This window comes from Furipterus horrens, unplaced genomic scaffold (genome assembly GCF_987537825.1).
Source record: "Furipterus horrens unplaced genomic scaffold, mFurHor1.1.pri manual_scaffold_7, whole genome shotgun sequence".
NCBI classification, from domain to species: Eukaryota; Metazoa; Chordata; class Mammalia; order Chiroptera; family Furipteridae; genus Furipterus; species Furipterus horrens.
Genome location: NW_028327177.1, coordinates 112,670,900 through 112,696,934, shown reverse-complemented (window position 1 = coordinate 112,696,934; position 26,035 = coordinate 112,670,900).

Below are 26,035 nucleotides of genomic sequence, written 5' to 3'. Positions count from 1 at the left end.
CCCAGAATAAATAAAGGATTCTTAAAAATCAATAAGGAGCCCTGGCTGGATAGCTCAGTTGTTTGGAAACAACCCAATTTTTTTTAATGGGCAAAAAATTTGAAAAGACACTTCAACAAAGAAGATATACAGATTGCAAGTAGGCACCCAAAAGGATGCTCAATATCATTTGTCATTGGAGAAATGTTATGTAAACTACAGTGAGATACGTCTATGTACCTGAATGGAGCTAATGGAACTCTCATGCATCATAGATAGAGTGTAATATGGCAAAACAACTTTAGAAAACAGCTTAGAATTTCAAAATTTAAATGAACACCAGTTATATGATCCAGCCATTCTTCTTCAAGGTATTTACCCAAGAAAAATGAAAATATATGTCTATACACAGACTTGTAAACAAATGTTCATGGCAATTTTATTTGTAAAAGCTAGTAACTGGAAGCAACCAAATGTCAATCAACAGGCAGATAGATAAACTGTGGTACACTCATACCATTCTAATGAACCAAAGGAAGGAATGAACTATTGATACTCACAACATTGATTAATTTCAAAATAATAATGCCAAGTTAAAGATGACAGTCAAAAAATACATATCGCATGATTCTATTTATATAAAGTTTAGAAAATGGAACCTAATCTATAATTGATAAAAAGCACATCAATCGGTAGTTGCCTGGGAACAACGGGAGTTGGTAAGGGTGGGTTGAGTAAATTCTTGGGGGTGATGGATATGTTCATTACTTTCATTATGTTGATGGTTTCACAGGCGTATGCTTGTGTCGAAACTTATCAACTCATACATGTTAAAAATGTGTGATTGGTGATGCATCAGTTGTATCAATTATACCTCAATAAAACTGATAAAAATGAAAGTAAAAGTTATAAAATTACAAGAGACCAGCAACAGTTTAAAGAAACAGTGTACATTTGCTTTTAATTATTTTTGTTCTGTTGTGTTGGTAAGGAGGATACTTTAAAAAAAAATTTTTTTAAAGAGTGAAGGAATCATGAAAGAGTTTTGAGAAAGTGGTTAAAAAAAAAAAAGTTAAGTGCTCCGAAGGTAGGTGGAAGAGACTCAGGGATTAGAGGAAATGGCAGAGGTGGGCTTTGTACAAAGAAACCTTACTTCCTCAGGTTCATCTGGAAGCAAGAGATGGTATAGGAAGTCAGAGGGAATGCATGGTATCTGATGGCTGCTCGGGGAAAGGGAGAAATACCAACCCAGGAAACCCTGCCATCAGGTTTCAAAGCCTAAGAAGAGACCCCATGGATGATGGTGACAGAGAAAACCTATTATGAGCTTAGTAGATCCTGGAGGCCTTCATAATTCAGTTTGCCTTAAATTCCCAGAGCTTCAGGAAAACTCCAAAGGAAACAAAGCTTTACAAATTTTCTGAGTGCTTTAGACCAGCATCTCCAAAGGATTTTCATTGCAGGGCCTTCTAGGAAAAATAATCCGAGATGTGACTCTTGAATAGAGCCATTTATTAGTAGCTAGTATGCATGTACTCCTACATTAGTATATGTTAATTTTAAAGATGGCATTAAAAAGTAGAAATTGTGGACTTCCGGCCAAGATGGAGGCATAGACAGACACACTGCATCTCCCTCCACAACTAAGAAAGAATACAACTACCTCAGAACTATAAACAACCAAAAGTTCCAGAAAATCAAAGTGCATGGAAGTCCAGCAAACAAAGATATAAAGAAGAAATACTCATCCAGACAGGGGACTTCCAGCCGAGATAGAGACCTAGACAGACACACTGCATCTCCCTCCACAACTAAGAAAGAATACAACTACCTCAAAACTAGAGACAACCAGAAGTTCCAGAACATCGAGCTGCATGGAAGTCCAATAAACAAATATATAAAGAAGAAATACTGTACTCATCCAGACAGGTAGAAGGGGCAGAGCCGGGGTGGAGAGGATGCAGCATGGTGGTGGCAGCAGTGGCAGGTCGGCAGAAAGCACAGTCACATGTTTTAAAAACTAGGGAGGGACACCTGGGAAGCACTCCCAGTACCAGACCAGGCCTTGCAGTTCATGGTCCCAGCACCGGGGAAAATAAAGCCTTATTGCTTTTGACTGTGCAAACCAGTGGGGGTTGGGGCAGAGGAAGAAACTGCTGGTCTCTCAGCAGAGTCCATTTAGTTAAAGGACCTTCAGGGTCCTAGAACATTCACAGTCCCACCCACTCTGGGAACGACATCCAGGGCAACAGTTAGAGAGGCGCCAGTCCCATACAAGTGCGAGAAGTGCCTGGGAAAAGGTCAAGTGCTGAGCAAGAGGCATTGTTCCCTCTCAGACCTCTCCCCTACAAACAGCGCCACAATGTGGTGAAACTGTTCACCTTCTACTGATGAATACCTAAGGCCCCACCTCTTACAACGTAACAGGAGCGACAGCTCTACCTAAGACACAGAGGTAAAAAAACACAGGAGCCTATCAAGATGGGGAGACAGAGAGGTATGGCCCAAAACGGAGAACAGATTAAGGTTCCAGTGGGAGAACTAAGTGACGAGGAGATAGCCAACCTAACAGATATAGAGTTCAAAACACTGGTGATAAAGATGCTCACAGGCTTGACAGATATACTTAAGTATGGCAGAAGCATAAGGGAAGAAGTGAAAGCTATGCTAAATGAAATGAAGGAAAATCCACACAAAACCAATGGTGAAGGGACTGAAACCAGGGTTCAAATCAATGATTTGGAACATAAGGAAGAAAAAAACAATCAGCCCATACAGAATAAGAAAACAAGAATTGAAAAAAAAATGAGAGGTGTAGGAACCTCTGGGACAACTTTAAACGTGCCAACATCCTAATCATAGGGGTGCCAGAAGGAGAAGAGGAAGAGCAAGAAATTGAAAACTTATGTGAGAAAATAATGAAGGAAAACTCTCCAAATTCAGGGAAGGAAATAGACATACAAACCCAGGAAATAGACATACAAACCCAGGAAGCACAGAGAATCCCAAAGAAGTTGGACCCAAAGAGGACCACACCAAAATACACCATAATTAAAATGCCGAAGGTTAAAAATAAAGAGAGAATCTTAAAAGCAGCAAGAGAAAAGCAGAGAGTTTCCTACAAAGGGGTGCCTATAAGACTATCAGCTGATTTTTCAAAAGAAACTTTCCAGGCAAGAAGGGACTGGCAACAAGTATTCAAGGTGATGAAAAGCAAGGACTTACAACCAAGATTACTCTCTCCAGCAAGGCTATCATTTAGAATGGAAGGGCAGATAAAGTGCTTCACAGACAAGGTAAAGCTAAAGGAGTCCATCATCACAAAGCCATTATTATATGAAATGTTAAAGGACTTACTTAAGAAAAAGATCAAAATTATGAACATTAAAATGACAACCAACTCACAACTATTAACAACTGAATCTAAAAAAATGGAAAAAAAAATCCAAGCAAACCAGAATAGGAACAGAATCATAGGTATGGGGATCATTTGGAGGGCTTTCAGCTAGGACAGGGAAGGGGGAGAAATGGGAAATGGTGCAGGGATTAAGAAGCATAATTGTTTAGTACAAAATAGAAAGGGGAAAATTAAGAATAACATAGGAAAGGGTGAAGCCAAAGAACTTATATGCACAACCCATGGACATGAACTAAGGGGGGTGGGCTTGCTGGAGGGAAGGAGGGTACTGGGCAGAGGGGAACAAAGGGGAAGAAATTGAGACTACTGTAACAAAATAATCAATAAAATATACTTAAAAATAGCTGTACTATCTCATAGCTTAAAAAGAAAAAGTAGAAATTGTGAAAGTATAAGATAAAAACAAAAAGCCAGAGTTATATTGTATTCCACATTCTAGATCACCTTTCATGCTGGGTGACCACACCTCACTTTGGAAACTACTAATTTAGGTAAAGCATTCTAGTCACATCTAGTGGATGGGAATAATCAGATCTGGTAGACTGCTACAATATTAAGAAAAATAGAAATAGCTGTGATAGTGAAACATTGACCTATCCAAGAGACTAAACAGTCAAATTTATATCCATCTGACATACTATAAAACACCATTTCAAATGATGTTTTCAAAGAATATTCTTCAACATGTGAAAATGTTTATGATATGGTAATTCATTTTAAAAATTAATGCATAATATGCAGGACAATTCTAATTTTGTAAAAAGAAAATTTTATTTGTGTCATGGGAAAAACTGGAAAGTTTTTGTATGAGGTATGAGGTATGGTTAAAATGTGCAAGACTTCACATTTATACTTTATTCTCTTGGCACTTTTCAAATGCTCTACCATGAACACTTTTCACGTTATAATCCTAAAAACACAATAATTGTGTAAAGAAAGCCTTATAAATAAGTAACCAGGCAGTAGAAAGTGGTGACTCCGAGAAAGCACCTACAATTCTGGTGAGAGGCAGGAAGGTTAGAAATCAATTTTTTAAATAAAAAATCAGAACTCTGAAAGTAATATACAGGGTCTGGGTTCTCAGTGGTGATGGAAGACAGGGACCCACCAGTACTCAGGATATTTATTCCCTTGTTCCTCCACAGATACCAATCCTGTGAGCACTGATCACAGAACAGGCTATAGGCAAGGTCGTGGGGGTATGAAGATGCTTCAGACACAGGCGGCCCCATCACAGTCAGTGGTGTTCTATGCTGTCTTATCAGAAACTGAAAGCAAAAATACTTTTCTGCCTTTCTACAGGGCAGGTTTTTTTGTTTGTTTTTCTGCAAATCAGGATGATTGAGAATGTTCTGGCCCTCAAAACCCAGAGAGTCCCAACAGCTAGAGATTCTGAGAAGGACACATGAAATAGCAATGGCAGACTGGCTGAAAGGTTAAGGTCTTTAGTTTAAAGGCTGAAAGGGGAAGATTCAGATCCACAGAACCAAGAATCTTGAGGATCTATGGGGCACAGATACACCAAATTCCAAAACTCTGTGACTAGGAGATAGCCTGTAAAATGCGATCCAGGTTTACTTCCAGACATAAAAGGAAGCAATTTTCTTTCACAGCGAGTAATAAACAGATTGGAACTTACTGGAATTCATCATCCCCAAGAGATGGCGCTGACAGGAAATACAAATGTCTTTCAAAAAGCTTCAGATGAATTTATGAATGACAGTATTGTAAACGACTTCTCTCGCTCATTTCCTCTTGCCCTTTCTCAAGCAGACACTGTGCTTAGAGACTGAGCCAGTGTTTTCCCCTAAGAGATGCTGCCCAGATTTCCCCTAAGGGCCAGGTGGGTCAGGGCCCCCACTCCGCGTTCCCAGAGCACCCTGTATTTAAGGGGTCATAGTGCTGACCACACTGCATTATACTTCCTTGTCAGTGGGCCTGCAGCCCCACCAGGTGTGACTGCAACAAGGGCAGTATTGAGAAGGTGCTTAATAAATGTGAGTTGAAAGAAAGAATGTGTAGGCTCGACCTGTCTTTGTCAAAGGAAGCGGCCTGGAAGGCATGCCAAGCACCACATTTAATCAGGGCCAAATCTTCAGAGATTTTTATTGGCAGAAGTGTTGACTACTCACTGGTCCTCACTATCCCCTGCCCCCCACCCTGGCGACCATATATTTCCAGAAAAGAAAACCTGTTAGAATGAAAACCTGGACTTAGGATACACCCTCAGACAATCACCACCAAGGGAAGTTGTACAAGGACATCTCATCTGAGGAAATGGTTCCTGGAAACTCCAGGGCAACTGATGTCTGGAGAACTCTATCACCTTCCCATTACCATCCCCCAGATTTTTTCACCAGACAGCTCTGTAAGCTTCCATTGTTGTAAGCTTCTGAGCTCTGATTTGCAAGTCAATTCCTCAGGAATTTCACAATAAAACATATTCAGCTTAGGTATGTCAAGGATGGAGTCCCCTGTATCTCCTCTAAAACCTTGTTTAATAACATTAGTCTTATCCGTAAATGTGCCAAGATTTTTAAGGTTGAGGATGAAAGGATTTTAATTTATTTTTCCATTAATGGTCAGGATCCATGATAAACCTGTAAACATTGTTTCCATAAATGTGGTGCAATACTAATTTTTAATGAAATTAAATAAATAGAGTAAGCCTTACAGAGACATAATGTCCCCAGTGAGAAGTTATGCATTTGGCTTAGGAGAAAAGAGAGGGGAATACTTTATATATTCTGGTAAATTGCAGTGGTCAGCTAGGGTTCCATTTCCTCATTCTTGAGATTTCTCAAGGATACATGCAAGGGAGGAAAGATAAATCAAAAGTAGAGATCATAACACCATATAGTCGTTAAAGCTGGAAATGATCTTAGGGATTTTTCTAGTAAAACTCTTTTGTTTTACAGGTGGGAAATGTGATCACAGAAAGAATAGGCCTGCCTAGAAACATATGGCCCATGAGTAGCTGTGCAAGCCCAGAAATGACACCCTAGTTCAGGTTCTCAGAAATGTAAGGAAGTGGCTACAGTGGTAGAGCACCCCATTGCTGAGTTTGTGGTTGTTTTCATGTGCCAGAAACCCACCAGGTTTACCACATGGCACAGATTTTCCTGGTGTGGGAATAGTCTATTATATAAGTCCCATAAGTCCATAAATCTATTTAAATATGTCAGATATTTACTCTGATTTGGGGTTCCCAATATACAGCCACTAGAATTGCACAAAGCCTGTAGAGGTAAATCTCAGTCTTCCTGGAATCCCAGGAGCCCAGAACCCAGACTCTGCCCAGCATGCTGAGGTCCAGACCACGGGGAACCCAGGCCTGGAGGCATTCCACAGGGTTGGGCCACTGGCTGAAGAAGGAAAAGGCTCAGAAAAACTCAAGATGTAGTTAGCACCCATAATTCTTAGCCTAGAAGCCATGGGAACTTGGTCTGGGAAGCCCCCATCAGCTAGGAGGAGAAAAAAGGGCCACAATCCCTCTCTTAGTGCAGTCTCCAAAGGTTTTTTAACAATTTTCAAGGTAAGAAGTTATGAAGGCTGTGATGAGGAGAAAGCATTATAAAAAGCAGTTGAGGAATATGAAATTGGACCCTTCTGGTCAGACTGTAAAATAGCTGAAGATGGACTTCAGGTGGTGGCTGGTCCATGGGCTCACCCTCCCATCACCCAACAGTGCCACCTCTGCCCTCTTAGAACCAGATTATCATTCTGGAACTGGGGGAAGGGACAGAAGAGGGCAGTGAGAGAAAACATGCTGATATGTTAAGGATTTGGATCTCAAAAGATCTCTGTTCTCTCTAGAGTTAGATGGGTGAGGGCAAAACAAGTGGACAAAAGTATCCCCCTGTGATGAGGCAATGATGCCATTGAGGAAGACTTGAATGATGCCCTGAGCAGTAAGTGTGACCATAGTGCTCAGAGCCCTGGGAGCATGATGGCTTGCTGTAAGAAGACACATGTCACCTAGGGTTCATTGACTGGTGCTTATGAATCTGTCTTGTGGTCCATCTGTCCCCTGGATGACAACAGCTCCAAAGCATGGCTGAGAGTTTTCTGGTCTGGAATCGCAGACTGCAGAGGGACGATGGGAGGAGTGGCAAGTCGCTCAAAGGCTAGACAGTGTGAGGGCTGGCCAGAGCCTCTGTCCATTCGACACTCTGGACTGAAGTAGGCTTTCCTCTGTGGGGCTTAGCTATGTGACACTTAGGGAAATATTGATACTCTTCATAGGGGAGAACAAATGTGATTTTATTAATTATCTATTTAGAGTGCAGTTTATCCAGACTACAATTACACATTTTTTCATTGTATTTAATTTTGGTGGCAGTGGTAGTGTTCTTCTGATTACAAACTGAGAGATAAACCACCAGTCTTTAAAGGGCTTGAGATCTCTTTGTTCTTTCCAGTTTGCAGGAAGCAGCAAGACCTTAAGAGCAGGAGAAAAGACTACAGCAGGACTGAGAAGGCTATTATGCAACCCACTATTTCAGGCAGACACAGAAAGCTCATCTTCTTCAGAAAAGGAACTGATAGTGGAAAAATGTATTGTGTCCAACTCTTGTCATATGAAATATTGTCACACTTTCTGGACTACGCATAGTTTCTACCTTTCCTGATGCTTCTATAGTTTGAAGAAAAGAGAAGAGTGGGGGGAAGCAATGGGGTCTGGCTCCGGCAGAAGGGGCAGGGAGAGACAGACCAGACCTGGTGATTAAGTAACCAGGAAATGTGATTTCTAAGCTCCTTCTAATGTTTTGAGTTGTGTAAGTATGGAGACCCTAAGTAGATGGCCCTGTTGCTGCAGGGCACTTCAGTGAGTGTTTGGATATAGGAACCCAGGTCAAGAGCTTGGTTTGGGTTGAGAGGGGAACTTGCTCTGTTTAAGAAAGTGGTGGGAGGATAAGGACAAATTGAGTGCAGACACAGACTTAGCAAGGAGTGCTGAGGCACTGAATTACAGTGCACAGGAGCTGGGGCCATGCCCTTCATATTTCCTCAACTCTTCCTGAAGTCCCTGAAAGCTATAATTCTGTCACCACTGCCCCACCCCACCACCATACACATACTCCTTAGGGTCCTCTATGAAAATCCTGTTTTTCCCCAAATGCCCCCCTTTCTCTGGCTACAGCCTTCTCCACACTCCCCTCCATACCCACCAACTGCCCTGGCAAGGCTTCTGCAAATTCCTAGGTACCTGGAATGCAGGGCCATGTCTAGAAGAGAAGATGAAGAAGATGGAAAAAGCTCCTAGACACCCAAGGTACTCAAAACAGCAAGCATTTCTCTTCTTCCTGCCAATTCCAGGGCTGTACGTTCTTGCCCACAAGTCTCACCAGCCTGGCTATCCCATCATGCTTCAGATGCTTTATTGTGCTATTGTGCTAGGGGAGATAACCCTCCTCCCCAAGGCAGAGATGATGAGGGAAAATGGAAAAAGCCAGTGGGCCAGTAAAATTAACCTCTCACTTTTCAGTTCCCCTTGTAACTGCCAGGTTCAGAAGAGCAGGCAACACTGGAAAATAGTGAACCTTTGAGCTATCTGTGGAAGATAAATTTTAAATTAATAAATTTGATATATCTTCTTATTTGTCAAAGTGGTAATTGAGGTGAGAAAGACATATTAAAAACATTTTTTTAATGGTGGCTTAGTAAAGTGTTTTAGGGGTGGAAAAACTATTTTCCCAGCAGACTTGCATGGCCTATACTTTCTGCAATAATGACATGTCTGCCCTTTCTGCAGTCCTCTACCTGTTATGATATATCAGGTACTATTTTTTTTTTTTTCTCTAGATGCTAATCCCAATGAAGCTAGTTCTCCCAGTCGGTGTGTGTGTGTGCAGCGGGGGGTGGGGGGGGGGGGTGTACAGGACAGTAAATGAATAACTGCAAGTTTGTGATTTGAGCCAGAAAATGTAAGAGAAAGCTCAGGAGGAAAAAAGGTGGCAGTGGGCCAGGGCCTGTGGAGGATTATAGCTAATTTTAGAGTATAATTTCTATACTCAATTTTAGTGATTACCTATAATTCCTACCTATTACCCATATATAATCCTTAATTTAAAGTCCCTTGTGCACATAAAATGTGTTGGTGATAATTGGGGGTAGATTTATAAAGCTGGGGAGGTCTGCAGCTTGAAGCAAAGATGTGTAGAAAATTAATGGTGGTCAAAAGAAGCAAGACACAGAGCAGAACTCCAAAATTCAGAGAAATAAAAATTTAAGTAGGAGAAATACCAGCCTCTAGACAAACTTTAATATGAAGAGGGGACAATGGTATAAAACAAAATTAAATTTTAAGACTTCCCCAAAATTCTAAAGCAAAATGAATTGAATGAACCTAAGTCAATGGCATAACCACACACAGAAGAACTATTTCAAGAGACTCTAAAACACATTAGTTGACTGTACATCCTAAGTAACATAAACAGAAAGACAAAATAACTACAAAAATATTTTACATTGTGTGTACCCAATTGCCATGTTTGCATTGTTGGTTTTATTATTCTTAGACTGTTTTGTCTGTATAGTGGGACAAAATTAATGAATACTTATGCTGACACTTTTGAGAGCTGGGATTTTCAGTATAAGAGAGAGGGTTATAGGAATAAGAACAATGAGGTTTAATAATAACCCTGAATTTGAGTTAAAGCACCAGAATGAAGTCATGATAAATTTTATCTTTTTAAAATGGAAATATTTCCTTGCTTTATTTACTGAAATCTAGAGAAAAAAAAAAGTCCAACTCAGCATCAATGAGCACCCCTGGCATTCAGACTATGGTCTCTAAACATTTTCCCCAAAAGGGTTATTCTTAAAGAAATGGCTGATTTCAACTCTGGGATAGGAAATGAAAAAGGTGAGTCTAAAATATCTTATTATACTAAAAATCAAAAAGGTCAATAAAAGACTACTTAGATTTTTGTCAAAAAGGCTCAGGATTTAAATTGAAAAGTCTCATACAATCCAAAGTTGAGATAATTTGGTCATTAATAAGAATGCATTTAAATGACTTGGTAGCATATCAAATATATGTGAATCCAAAGCTCAAATGATGCTAAAACAAATAATGACAACAAAAAAGAAACTCAGTAGTTACTTATGGAAAATTAAGAAACCAGTTCATTATTCTGAAAACTAGTAAATATAAGGAAAGTTTCAAGCAATTATCTTTTCTTTCCTACAAAGAGCTGTACCTCAGTGTAATCAAACTGATAATGAGGGAAAGTTTTTCTTTATAGAAGTATTCCATATTCTAAGTGAAGAAGAAATGATGGAATTAAGAAATAAATATTTGGTAACTATGAGTTAATTGATGCATCTAGATATGATTATAAATGTTGTTAATGTCATAAAGAGAGATAGCTGGACATCATGGATCTCTTAATGCAAGTACAGACTCCATCAATAAAATGGTCTTGCAAAAAATAAAAAAAAGTCAAACCTGAATCTAATCTAGCCCTTAGATCAAACTAGCAATTTAGAGGAACAGAGAAACTCATTAAATGACACCATGAAATCCAATTAGTAAAATCCAGACAGAGAAAAAAATCTTTTAGGACAGACAATTCAGTTTCTTAAACAGCTAAATTATAAAGAAAAAGAGAGCAAAAATGAGCTGGACGGGAAAGCTTTAGGCTAGAAAAGACTTACGATAGGTAACAATTGAAATGTGTGGAACTCATTTGTTTCTGGAATGAACAAAACTGATATTAAGGGACTTTTTTCTATAATAATAAGTGGTACTGAGGTTATGGTTAGGGATTATAGATAAGAGTGCCTTTCTTTTAAAGATACGTACTGAAACATTTTTAGATAAATTGACATGATGTCTGGAATTTGCTACAAAAAAATAGAGGAAGGGTTGGAGTGTACAAGGTCAGTAATTGAGAATAGAGAGGAAAAAAGATTTGCTGTGAGCTTATGATTCTTGAAGCTGGGTGATGGAGACCTATGGGTTCATTATACTATTCTCTTTTGGTGTGTTTAAAATTTTTCCATAATAAAATACATATATAAGTAAAGAGAATGCTGGCTGCATTGGGCATAATAGAAATAATTTAATCATTAAAAAAGTTATTAATGACATCACCCCCAAAAGCTGTAGGACTTAAGACTCCTAGGAGCTTAAGTAAGAGTCTATCTTCATTTTTGTCATCATCTTACATGGGTTGTGTTGAGACCAGAACTCTTCTCCTTCCCTAAATACATTTATTTCCTCATGTAGTATGTTTCCATGCATATAAGTTCTTTCAGCTGTCCAGAGCTGACCAAAGATTCTGAAGCCAGTGCCAACAGGAAGAGTTGAATTCTGGACCATACATAAACTTGGCCATTAAGTAGAAGAAAGAGTGGGTCCTTAATGGTCAGGAACCAACTCTGGCCTGGAGTCTACTATGTTTGGCCAGTTGAGTGTTTAGTTTTTGTGTGTTTGTTTTCCAGTTCCTTTGGTCATAGTATATACCATGATTCTCTATAAACCTATACACACTAACATTATCTGCCCAGTTCTGGCAGCCTGGGAACCCCTGATCCATACCCTAAATTCTAAGAAAATTATGGCTCAAGATTTCAAAATTTTCCTTATACTGTAGAATTTGAAAACACCTTCTACCCCAAATCCCTTTGGATGCTGCTAGTTTGTAATTCAGTCAAATTCAGTGCCCATGCTTTCACCCATTTTGCCTCTACCTCTAAATCTTGACTCCAAAAGATTCGTAGTAATATGAATTGATTGACAAAAATATCTTCCTGTAGCTCAATAAAATATTTTGCTTTACTTTTTCCTGTTTTCTAAGTCAAAACATATTTAGATTCTTGAAAACCATTCATTTGATTTGATCTGGTGAGAAAAGTCAATGCAAAGTAGGCTATCTCATTTAGATAAAGTAATTGCAATAGGATAAGTAACTTTGTGTTAGTCCTCCTTGATTAACTTTAAGATGAATCCGAAATTAGCTCATGGATATCACAAAAGGATCGTTCTGTGGGAACACCCTGAATTTGAGGCAAAAATGATTGATGTGCTTTCAAATTGCCTTAGAGGACCACAATTTGGAAAAGTAAAGCAATCTGGAGGTAACAGAATGAGCTAGACCTAGAATGAGTTTTGTAAGAGTTTAAAGATTGACTGCCAGCTCATTGCCTTCAGCAAGTCATTTCACCTCTCTGAGCCTCAGTTTCTCAGCTTTCTCTATGAAGTGAGGATAATTTTACTTCATAGGATTATTGGAGGATTAAACAAGATCACAAATGTGAGAGAGTGCCTGACAATAGTAGATGTTCAATTATTGGTTTCACCTTCTTATTTGAAAGTTGCTGAGATTTAGGCAAGAAAGGAAACTAGTTTGTGCTTCCAGAATTCACAGATATATTTTACAGAAAACTGAGTAGACATTAGCCAGCAAGTCACAGCACAGAAGGAGGAGACAATGCCTCTGAAAAGATACTGTCTTGCTGGTTCAGAGGAAAGTCTTAGATGCCATTTAGAAGGTTAAGGAGATGCTGGATTGGAGACTGCTATGAACTGAATGTGTCTCCAAAAACTCATGTGTTGAAGTCCTAATGTCCAATGTGAGGTGGGGTCTTTGGGAGGCCATTAAGTCATGAGAATGAAGCCCTCATGATGGGATTAGTGTCCTTAAAAGAAGAAACAGAAGAAAGATAGTTTCTCTCTCCATCATTTGAAGATACAGGAAGGCAACCATCTGCAAAGCAAAACAAAATAAAAATTAAAAATGGTCCTCACCAGAAACTGAATAAGCTAGCACCTTGATACTTTGATCTTGGGCTTCTCAGAAGTTTATGAGAAATAAAATTATCTTGGTTAAGCCACCCATTATATGATATTTTGTTATAGTAGCCCAAATGGATTAAGACATACTTAACACAATTTTGCAAATTCCTGGGCTCAATAGTTCTTGGTCCTAAACTGGATGATGTATAGAAAACTGTAGATTGTGTCCAAAATGCATATACTAGACCTAGAATGTTGGCCCTAACCAAATGTATTGGAAATACATTGATGATTGTTTTATCTACAGATTTATATGAAGGTCTCTGACAAACAGCCATGAGGAGGTACCTAGACAGCAACACTTATAAGATCACTTAGGATGATGGTCTTTAATGAGTTCAGTTTGGACCAAGGACTATGTTTATATTTTTACAAAGACTGGTAAATAGAATACACAGAGAGCTGAGTGTTTTCACTATGACCTGTGTTCATAAAATTTATCTATTCATTGGCAGTGTAAAGGTACATCTGGTTTATCTCAAATTGTAACTGAGAGCAGAGTCCAAGTTAATCTTGTGTGAAACTTAGTCAATGCCAGGCTGCTTCCCGGGACTAAAAGGTGGTAAAGGGATAGGATGAAAGACTCTCAATAAAAAAGGAGAAAGATGAAGAAGAAGGAGGAGGAGGAGCAGGAGGGGAAAGAAAGAAAGAAAGAAAGAAAGAAAGAAAGAAAGAAAGAAAGAAAGAAAGAAAGAAAGAAAGAAAGAAAGAAAGAAAGAAAGAAAGAAAGAAAGAAAGGAAGGAAGGAAGGAAGGAAGGAAGGAAGGAAGGAAGGAAGGAAGGAAGGAAGGAAGGAAGGAAGGAAGGAAGGAAGGAAGGAAGGAAGGAAGGAAGAAAGAAAGAAAGAAAAAAGAAAAGAAAGGAAAGAGAAAGGAGGAAAGAAACAAAGACTCACCTTGCTATGTTCTAGCCAAATTACTGTAAACTTGATCAAAATTTTTAACATTTCTAAGGTTCATTTTCCATTTATAAAAGAAAGATCAGAATAGTCACTACCTCCCACTGCTTTTTAAAAATTCAGTCAAATTATCTTAAGCTCCGTATATCAGTAACATCCCTAGAAAAGATAAAAACAGATCTTTCTTACCAGTGTGACAACTCTGGACCTCTGATAGATGTATCCAGTGATGAATTAGATGCTGTGTCTTCTATCACTTTTATTTGTTTTTATAAGAGCACGAGAACTTAAAACGAGCTGCAAACCATTTCAGTAGAAAATAATCCCCAAGGAGAAATATTGGCCACTGTCTGGGTGTCAGGAAAGAACTGTCTATATATTTTGAGTCAGGACCTAACTGGATGGACAGATCAACAGCAGAATTCCCAAAGCCCTGCCACGTAGGGTGTGAGGATGTCACGCTTCCTTTTGGACACTCAGTCTGCTGAGGAAGAGAACACCTGGCAGAAGGGCTTTCTTGGTTAAAGAAGGGAAACAAACTGGACTGCAACATCTCAGAGTCAGCCAAGGGAGTAGTGCACCTGAGTTTTGCATAAGAAGCAGAGGAAGAGAGACATTGCAGGGGGTATGTAGTGAGAGCTCCATGGATCATGGAGATGGTAAGGAATCATCCCACTGATAAGCAAGAAAGGAGGGTGGACGAGGATTTCCAGCTATACTGCCAAGCTTATCTGTGTCATATTTGGTCTTAGCTTCTTCCTTGTTCAAGAATGGAAGACCTAGAGCCTATTCTTCATATCCAATGCTTGCTGGTGAATAAAACAATTCCAGAGCTCTTAATTGAGAGAAAGCAGCCCCACAAGGCTTGTGAAGAAATGAATATGCCCTCCAACCTATTGACACATCTCTGAACTTCGATTTCACTTCTCAGGAGGCCAATTTCATTATAATCAAGTGCTAAATTCTGCAGAAATGCCACAGAGGAAAACAATGAAATTAAACCCCTTTGTTTGGACGTCAGTGGCATCACAAACCACAGACACTTTCCATGATATCAACTCCCCTTAACGTGAATATTTACTGCCTGTGTCCCTTGAGAAATATCTTTTTCTTTCACACTCTGCTCAATTTCAAGTTTCAATTTCAGTAATTGTATTGACATAATAACATACACAAATGCTGCTGGAGTTTATCCAGCAATGTTCCATGTCTGGGGCCCATTTTATATCATCTCTGTCTTTCCTATTATTCTCCATCTCTCATTTGGTGATAAGCTGTCACAGGACAGGGAGATTATCTGGCTGTCTTTATTTTCCCTAAAAGTTATGGAGAATTTTCCCTTCCATCTTAGAAAGAAGTCTATTTCACTTACAGACAGTTTGATAAAAAGTGCATTATCCACTTTCTTTACATTTCACACACAGGAGGCTTTTCTTCCACCTTGCAAACGCCACTGATTACAAAGTCTGTCTCGTATAAGTTTCAAATAGTCTCTGACTGTTTGCCTTTTGTTGTTGCGTCTGTTTTATATTTTCTTTTTTGTTGTTGTTGTTGGAATTGTGGTCTTAAACCTAAAAACTTAAAGCATGTATTAGTTTCTTGGGCTGCCATAATAAATCACCACAAATTTGGATGGTTTAAAACAACAGAAAATTTATTGTCATCAGTTCTGGAGCCCAGACCTCTGATATCAAGGTGCTGGCAGGCCTCTCTCCAAAGTCTCTAGGGGAGAATCCTTCATTATCTCTTCCTGGCTTCTGGTGCTTGTAATCCTTGGCATTCCTTGGCTTGTAGACACATTGCTCCAATTTTTGCTGCTATACACACATGATATCCTTCCTGTGTCTGTGTCCATGTCCAAATTTTCCTTGTCTTATAACGACAACAGTCGCTGGATTAGGGCCAACCTGAATCAAGTACGACCTCATCTTAAGTTGATTACGTCTGCAAAGACCCTGTTTCCAAAGAGGGTCACATTCCCAAGTGCTGCGGTTAAGACTTGAACGTGTTTTTTAGGGGCGACACAATTCAACCCACAGTAGGGCATTTGGTGGAAATAAAACAATGAGTTAATTTGACCCTTGGTGCCCTCAATTCTGGGACAATAAAGTAGCACAAGCACACTCTGGTTTACAGCCTGGATTTTAGAGCATTCTCATAAGAAACACTTAAATCTGGAAGTAACCTTTCCATTCCTAGCCATAAAAAAAGTTCTCAGACATTCCTATGTGTATTGTTTGCTGGTGTCCAAATATACAGAGGCTGAGATAATATCAACATAGACGTAATGAAGTACTGACAGCTATGTAACTCACCTCATCCCTTCTCCTGTTGTACACAAATACAGGCACCCAAAATACAGCATAATCAGAAGTCAGAATAGAGGTATGGCACCACAGCATTTCCTAGAATGAGTCTGTGTCCACCAACACACGTACATGCACATACATGCACAACAGTTCATGTACATGCTTTACACATTCTTTTCATTAGCAAAGTTGGTTTGGAGACATTTTCTCTTATGCAAAACAATCAGCTATCTTGATGTCTGTAGTTCTGGTGGCCGAGAAAGAGTTCTTGTTTCTTCGCCATGAAGACCAGGGAAACACATGCCTTTTGGATGCTGAAATGCACTGGAGAATGCCTCCCACTCAGTTAGCTGATGTGAGCATACTGGGTCATCTTCGTGCAACCTCAGTTACAGCAGCAAAAGCCCCCTGGCCCAGACACGGCCTCTCCCCTCTTAGGTCCACCTCCACATCTAACTTTTTCACCTCTCCCCTCTCTCTTCTCTCCAGTTCCTCCATTTCTGTCTTGCTTAGACCATCTTCATTTCTCTTTTGGACAACTGGAACAGTCTCCCAATTAATGGCTATGCTACTTCCATTTCTTTAAGAGAGATCTTTTTAAAGCCCCAACTTCACAATGCTCAAAAATCTTCTATAGCTCCTCAGCCTTGAAAGCACAGGTTCTAACTTCTGTGTGCAGCAGAATCACCAAGAGAGCTTGTTCAAATTAAGATTGCCAACCTCGCCTCCAGAGTTCCTCATCCAGCTGCTGGGATAGGACCTAAGTATCTACATTTCTAACTAGTTCTCCAGAGGGACTGATATGGCTGGTCCAAGGACTACACTTGGATAAGCACTGGCCTAGAGAAAAAAGTCTGCTCTTTAGGAAAACAAGACAATCTGTGGCCTGGACTGCCTCTTTCTCTAGCTTTGTGTCCTTTCACTCTTCCCACTGACATTTTAACCATCTACTTATATTTTCCAGCAGACACAATGCCGTTTCCTGTGGCTGTCATATCCATTCTCATTGCTAGCAGTTTTCTTTCTCACTTTGTCTGCCTCTAAAACCTTGCTTCAGCATCACTGCCTCAATGAGGTCTTCATTTGTCCCCTATCTTGTGCCTTATACATAGTTTTATTATTTTTCTATTTTCATAAATCCCTCAATTCCTCCGTAATTGGGCTATGGGATTCCTGAAGGCTAAAATCATACCCTTTGCTTTGCTGCCCCCAATGCCCAAGAGATACTCAATCAATGCTTATATTTATGTACTTACGGAAAACTGGTCAAAGAAGAGTGCACCGTCACCACACTCTCTAGTCTACACAAAAGTCTATGCTGTCCTTTGCGAGGCTTATAAACCCTACATTTCATCCGTATGTAGCATTCTCCTTGTGATCATTTAAACTTGGATGAGAAAATGTAAAGCAGGGTCTGTATGTAAGACTTCAGCTTCACAATACTTTTATCAGTGGAGTATAAAAATACATAAAAGTTTTGCCCTGGTCAGTGTGGCTCGGTTGGTTAGAGCATTCTCCCATAACCTAACGGTTGCAGGTTTCATTACCAGCCAGAGCACATACCTGGGTTGCAGGTTCGATCCCCAGACATGTGCATACAGGAGGCAACCAATTGATGTTTCTCTCTCACGTCAATGTTTCTCTCTCCTTTCCTCTCTCTAAAAGCAATTAAAAACTGTCCCCCAGTGAGGATTAAAAATAAAATTATATATATAAAAGACTGTCTAAAAGTACCTATAAATAGACATAACCCAAGAAAAACAGGCTTCTTCCACAGAATGAAAAGTACAAGGACAACAGAACACAACATGGGTTGGTTTGGCATCAACTGTGGTGAGAAAGCTGCCACAAGAAGGAAATTTCTACATCACAGAAGCCCATCATGGTCTGCACACATCTTCAAGAAAGCCAGCCAGGCTCATCAACACAGAAGGAATATGCAAATAAGGAGGCTGAGAGCATCAGACCACACCCCCAAGTGATGATGACAGGAAAGCTGGGCAGGATCAGGAGGGGGGTGTTGGAGAGGAGGGTTTGGGTTTTGTGTTGCAGGATTGGGAGCTGTGCCATTCACCTGCTGATCCTGATAAGCTCAGTGCAGGTAATAATCAAGGGCAGAGCCAACCATACCACCAGCCCTCATTGCTCCATGGGAACGCCAGCCTAGTCTACAACCCCTATAATGATCATTGTCCCATACTATTCAAGAGCCACAGTCACCATAAATCACAACACTTGATTTTCTGCCTGCACTTCACCCCAAGTAAACCTAGGTAAAAACATTAATCATTATAATGTCACTGTCTTCCAGAAGTTATTACTACCCCATGTACCACTGGCATAGGGGTGGGTTCTCATTACCATTCAACTGGTGAATAACACAGCTCCAAAATGCTACCCAGGGGACTGCTTTCTGGGATCATTGCTGGTATCAACTCTTAAAGCAGAGACTGAGCCTGAGGCAAGGGGCTTATGTGTTTTACTTAATTAGGGAATTTGATCCAAGCAGCTAGGAGTGAGGGTCAAAGGAAGTAAAACTGGGAAGGAGGGGAAGCAGAGAGAGCCACATGATACTTGCCAGCACTAAATGAGTCTGACTGCTTGATCCTGCAGCACCATCCCCAAGAGGTACTGTAGGAACCATCCCTCAGGAGGTGAAAGGAAGCAGAATCTCACCTCCCATTAGCATGAGGGAAAACTGGACTTCTAAGTAGCATGTGCTACTTGAGTGGAGTCTTGCAGCAGCACCAACAGTAAAACTCTGGGGCATAAGGCAAGAGGCACCAGATACGGGCCCAAAGCAGGGCATTGACAGATTATCCCTGTAAAGTCCAATAGAATTCACGCATATTTGGTTATCAAAGTGACAGGCAGAACAAGAGACAAAGAAGCCCAGAGCTTGTATATAAGAGATACTCCATACAAATAGGGTACAGAACAATACTTCTGCTCTCAAGAGCTCACTTTATACTGGTCAGGAAAGACTGACAATTCACAAATCAAGTCGTCGTCGTCGTCGGCAGCCGTCCGTCTCGAGAGACGATGGTGTAGCTTCTTAAGAGTCTATCTGCACCGCCGAGAATGGTTGTGCAGTCCGACTCGGGAGTGACATGGTATCTGTCTCCTCCCGTGTTGAATCGACATCTTGCGATGATGCTGGAGTATCCTCTCCAGTGAAGCTGAAGCTACAGAGCCTAGGCAGGGTGATATGGAGGGTCTGCTGTTGCCCATGCAGCAGACCCCCCCTCTCTTCGCAGCTGAAGGATCCAAGGGAAAGACGGAGTCAATACAGCTTGGCTTCAGGTGCGCCGCAGGAGTTGCCGGGGTTGACTACAACGTCAAACCGCCTTAGGGACTCCGGCTCCGGATTTTCTGTCGGGGTTTACTCCCTTAGCCTTTCCCCTGAAGAGGTATGCCGCAAGGCAGCGGAGGTTTTTTGGAGTCAGAGTTTTCCTTCTCTGATGTGCCCTGACTGGAAGATCGAACCAGCGACACTTAGCTCGCAGGCCGACGCTCAATCCACTGAGCCAAACCAGCCAGGGCTGACAAATCAAGTAATACATCTATAATATATAAGGTGATAGCATGTACTGTATATATTACAGAGGGTCTGTCAACAAATGCTCACTTTTTATTTTAGAGATTTTAAAATATAAAATCCTTTCAAAAAGCATGTTCAAGGAATATTAGTTTTGGTGTTGCCATCTGATGCCACTAAAAGACATAGAAAATTAAGAAACCTAGATCACTCTCTTATGATCATGTGGTCTTAGGTAAGTCACTTAACTTCCCTGGATACCTATCTTTTCATTTTTTAATTAGGTGTGTTAACTTCTTCTAATGCTATTTTACAGTTTTATTGAAATATAATTAAAATACAGTAAATTTCAATTATTTACAACGTACAGTTTGATAAGCTTTGACATATTTATACGCTGATGTAGCTACCAAAATCAAGATAAAGAACATATACTATACTGCTTCCAAAAGTTTCCTCTCCCCCTTTCCCTCCCACCCTTGCTTGCTCTTCCCCTCTTTAAGCAACTGCTGATCTGCTTTCTATTGTTATATATCATTTTGCATTTTGAAAAATTTAATATGAATGGAATCATACAGTATGTACTCATATGTGTGTGTGATTTTGTTCACTCAATACAATAATTTTGAGATTCATCATGTTGCAGAATGTATCAATAGTAGCATGTTTCAATAGTCTCTGTGTTTCATTTTAGATCATGTATAGTTTTCAGGCTCATTGATGACCCTTTTTTCTGTAATGCCCAATCTGTCCTTAATTCCATTAGAGCAGTTTTCATCTACACATTAGAGTCTTCATCTTTAGTTCAACTTCACTCTTTTTAATATTTTCTATCTCTGCTTAGCTTCTCGTCCTTGTCTGTGTTAGTTCTGAATTGGTTTCAGTTTATAAAACTTTGTCTTTCTTACGGTTTATATTTTCCCACTTCTTTGTATGTCTGGTCATTTTTTATTAGAAGCCAGACATTGTGATTTTGCCTTTTGGGGAGCTGAATATTTTTTGTATTCTTATAAATATTATTTATTTATTTCAGACAGCAGGGTAAATCTTGGCCCAAAATTGAAGTTCTTGGTAATCGTTCTAAGAATTAGCAGCAATATATCTGAAGCTCATAGCCCAGTTACTGGTCTCTCATAAGCATTCAATAATGGAAGTGATTATTGTGGTGGCAGTGGTTATGGTGGTGGTGGTGGTGGTGGTGGTCACGGTGGTGGAGAAGGGTAGTGTTGCTGTTGATGTCCTCAGTATGATAACTGCAATTAAGTTTCCCCAGAACTCAACAGTCTGTAAGTATGGGTGAGGTCATATTAGCAGCAAAAAAAAAAAAAAAAAGATCTCTGTCCTTCAAAATCTCTAGTATTTCTTGGTGGCTCAGGGGAATTTCTCCCCCTAGCACTATTCTTCCTCTGCTATTCATCCTGGTTCTTCATCACTGCTCCACAGTGCATCACAGACTCTGTATCTTCCCCATCACTGCTGTGCTGGGCCCATGTTTTCATTTGCATCTCTGCTGAGCATGATGGTCTCTGTCACTGCCCCAGGAGGCACTATGGTCTTTTTCTGCTCTTCTAGATACAGAGATTTCTACTTTGTTGCATATAATAAGCCCTCTTGCTTCCCCAGAAAGAACTACCTAGATCCCAGAGCCCTCATGGTGCCAAAGTGTCAAAGTGGTCAGCTCCAGATGATGGGAGACCACTCTCCACTTGACACCTGGTTATATAGAAAGTGAACTGCTTATGCTCCAATGACTGCCAGACTGTTTAGAGTCCCAGCTCTTTTAAAACTTATTCATAGCTATCCTAATGTCTATAGGCTATAAACACTTGTTATCTTGTTCTTGTTCATTGTTGCAATTCCACACATAACACAGTGACTGGTAAATATTAATTCCTCAATAAAAGTGTTTTGGAAGAATGGATGAATCCATTGAGAACTAGACTTGGAGGAAATATGAAGACTCTGCCAACAAGTAAAGCTTTTGATCTGGACATATGAACTGTGTCTGGCTCCTTCTCCCATCAGGGTGAGTTCACACAGAGGCTTGTCAGTCTCCATTGCACAGAGCTATCTGGCAGAATAAGAGCCCCTCCAATTTGCCAGTCATGCCAAGGAACCTCAAGTACACCATCAGGCAGTAGGCCAAGAAGTCAATGCTATTCTATTTCCCATCTTAAATAATGCCCATCTATGTCATCCAACCAAGCTTTCAAGACAATGTTAAACAATATGCAGCAGATCATAACTATGTAGTCCAAAGAATACTATACTTACAAAATACAGCCCCAAACTGGCCCATAAAATTTAACATTGTTTTCCTTTTCTTTCTTCCAAGTCCCTCTCTTGCTGATACAGAAAAATCCAAATTGTAAAAATGTTAATTTCCCAGCTCCTGCTAAGGTAACATGGCCACAGAACACCCTAGACTTCATTCTCAAGGGTTTTGAGTCTTTGGCTCTTGCTATGTCCCTCCTGCTACTGAATCTGCTCCCTGCATCCTGCGTTGCCAAGCAGCCCAAGCATGGTTGCCAATTCTAAATAGCCTGCAGCTAACAGCTCACCTGTTTATCAGAGGCCACCACTAGTCGCTTTCACCCTGTATGTCACAGACCTCGTTTGCACTGCAGGCCACAGTCTGAGCACCTGAAGCCACAATAAAATATTCTATTTGATTGAATTGAGATGCTGCTGGAAAACTTGATCACAGAATCCATTAAAATGGTCTCCTTCTGGCAGGAGAGGACAGTGCTATTCCTTTGCTAAGTTGTGGCAGGAGAGTACCTTGGTGTCAGCTGCAGCAATGACTTCTGCAGACCAAGGCTTCCAGCGTGAAACAGAGATCTCTGAGCAATGAGAGATGAGGATAGTGAGCAAGGGCCTCTATGGTCATTCAGTCACTCTGACTAATCCCAGACTTAGGGGATGTGGGGCAGAAAGAGGCTCAATAAGTCACATGCCATGCAGTGAAAACCACTCCAGTCATTACCATGGAAAGTGATACGGGCTAGTGGTTTAACATTTGGGCTCAAGAAACCCAGAGATTTGTGTTTGAGTGTCTTTACCACCATTTCCTATTGTGGGACTTTAAAAGACTTCCAGCTAAACCTTCTAAGCTTATTACCTGGTCTGTAAAATTGGGATAGTGATAGAACCTACTACTTAAACTGAGAATTTTATGTGATGATGTATTTAAAGCTCTTGTCATGGGGCCTTGACAAACACATGACGGTTTGTACTCAGTAAATGGAAGCAGTTAGGTAACATGAAGAACACAGGTTTTTGTCAGAGCTGGGATCAAACTCAAGCCATGCTATCTTTGCTGTAGCCACCAAGACACACAGCCTCTCTGAATTGTAGTTTTTTCATCTTCACAGAGAAGAATTACTTTGCACAGTTGTTGGAGGATTCAATGAGTTACTGTTTATACAGTGGCTGGCACTAAGTTGACACGTATTACATGGACTGTGAAGATCCCACTTAACTTCTCACAGCTGCTGTCTCAAGGCTGCACCTGAAGATTCTGGTCCTGATACAGAGAGATCCCTCAGTAGTGACCAGTTCTGACTGACAGATCTCTGTCGCTCTTTGGGGACATTCCCATATCTGTGTCTCAATCTCTAGGACTGAACACCTTCCCTCAACACACTTCCTTTTCCCTCCCATCCTTTAAAAAATATTTCCCTTTTTTATTAATCTGCTATTTTATAATAATTTTAGATTTACAGAAAAGTTGCACATATAGTACAGTGTTCCCATATGCCTACCCCACACTCTATTTCTATTAACATCATAAATTAACATGGTATACTTGTCACAACTAATAAACCAATACTGATACATTAGCATTTACTAAATTCCATATTTCATTTTATATAGCTTATATTTTTATCTAATGTCATTTTTCTGTTCCAGGAAATTATCCATGATACTTTACAATTAGTCATTGTGTCTCCTTAGAGTCCTTTAGATGATGACAGTTTCTCAGATTGCCCTGGTTTTTGATGACCTTAACATCAAAACATGAGATATTTTATAGAATGTCCTTCACTTCTGATTTTCCTGATATTTTTCTCATGATTAGACTACGCTTCTGGTGTTTGGGAGAGGAAGATCTTTACGGACATAAAATGTCATTCTTGCCACATCAGATCACAAGTACAAGCTAGCAACGTGACGTGTCAATGCTGATTCTGACCTAAGCACATGGCAGAGGTAGTGTTGCCAGGTTTTTCAACTGTAAAGTGTGGCTCTTTTGTCATTTTTTCATTCTATGCTCTTTGAAAGTAAATGACCATACACAAACTACCCTAAGGAGTGAGGAGTCATGGTTCACCTCTCTGAGGATAGAGTAGCCACATGAATTATTTGAAAGTCTTCAACATAGAAGATTTATCTTTTCTCTGCCATTTATTTATTTATTCAATAATTATTTATACCATTATGGACACATGGATATTTATTTTATTATTTTGGGCTATAATCCAATATTACTTTATTTTCTTGCTCAGTTTGTTCCTGCATTGGCCATTGGGAGCTCTTTCAAATGGCTCCTGTGTTCCTTTGACATACATGATCACTGCATGTTTTGAACACTTCTTACTTCCACTATTCTCCAGGCTCATCTTGTGTATTCCCTGCTCTAGCCCTAGAATGAACCATTGCTCCAGGAGCTTAGTTCCTTTAATCAGAGAATGATATCAGAGAACAAGACTGGGCTCAGCATATGTTTATTGCTCTGGGAGTATCATTGTGTTTAGCTCTTTCAGCTGACAGAACAAGAAAATACATGTGTATATGTTAACCCATTTATATACACATCTAAAACTATTTCTATGTATATTCTTTTGCATCTACATTAAGCTCAACATGAGCTCCTAGTTCAATGTCTCCAACTCTAATCCAGTGCCACATGGACTTTTCTAGCCCCCTCCCTGCTTGCCTATGAACTACCACTCCATCAGTGAGAACCCTGACTCCTACTGTTACAGAACAGGGGTGTCCAAAAACCCCCAGAGCTTGTGGCTGGGGGATGGGGAAAAGGAAGCAGCTTTCAGGATGCCTTCACATGCCTGAGGCTAGAGACTGATGTCTTTGTTACACAAATGGCTTAGATACTTCCAAGGCCTCAAGAATATGGGAGGGGTCTTGGACTGTGGGATGGTACTGAAAGAGCTTACAGAGCCTGCATTAGGTTCTGTGAATGGTCAGCACTGGGGACTATGCCGACTGCATCACACGACACAGTCAAGGATTTAAAAATAAGCGGCAGACATTTTAACGGGGCACACTGACCATGCGGTTTTGAGAATGGGACGAACTGACTATGCTGCTTTGAAAAGAAGGGTTCTCCATGCAGTTTGCAAGGAGGGCAAAGGTGCTCTCCATGTGGATTAGAAATGGGGAACACCATGCAGCTTTGAGACACACCTTGTGGCTTGGAAAAGGGGGAATACCTTTGTGGTTTTGGAAAGGAAAGGCTGGGAATTCACGTGGTTCTGGATTAAAAGCTGATGAGCACCACAATGCAGAAAGGCCTTCCCAATCAGAATTGAATGATTGGCAGCTACCGGTAAAGCTGAACTGTGTCTAGGAAGTAGGATCACGGTATCTCTAACTTTTCTAAACCTAGCCTGGTTTGGTAGGGGGAGGCAAGGATATGTGTTTAAGGGTGTTTTAAGGAACATAAGACTTAATGGCAGAAATCCGCAAATAATCTAAATCTATAGAACTATTAAATAAACAATTCTTTTTCTTTTCACTAAACTCTGGTATTGAGAGTTATAATTCTGGTGGCAGGCAATCGGGCCCCTAACTAAACAGCCCGTGGGTTCTGTTTCAATTGGAGCAGCCCAGGCGTTCTGTAACACTACCATCCACCATTCATTTACTTCATCCTTCAGTTCCAGTACACATATATAGATAGTGATAGCAAAATCGTTAACCTGTACTCCCACAGAAAACAACCTTACCAGCTACAGTGCTATGTTTCTGTGCAGTTACTTCTGTCGTTAGAGTTCATTCATTTCCTAAATGACTTAGGTCTGCATCTTTTCCCCCACCCGCTTCCCTGATTGTAGCATTGCAAATC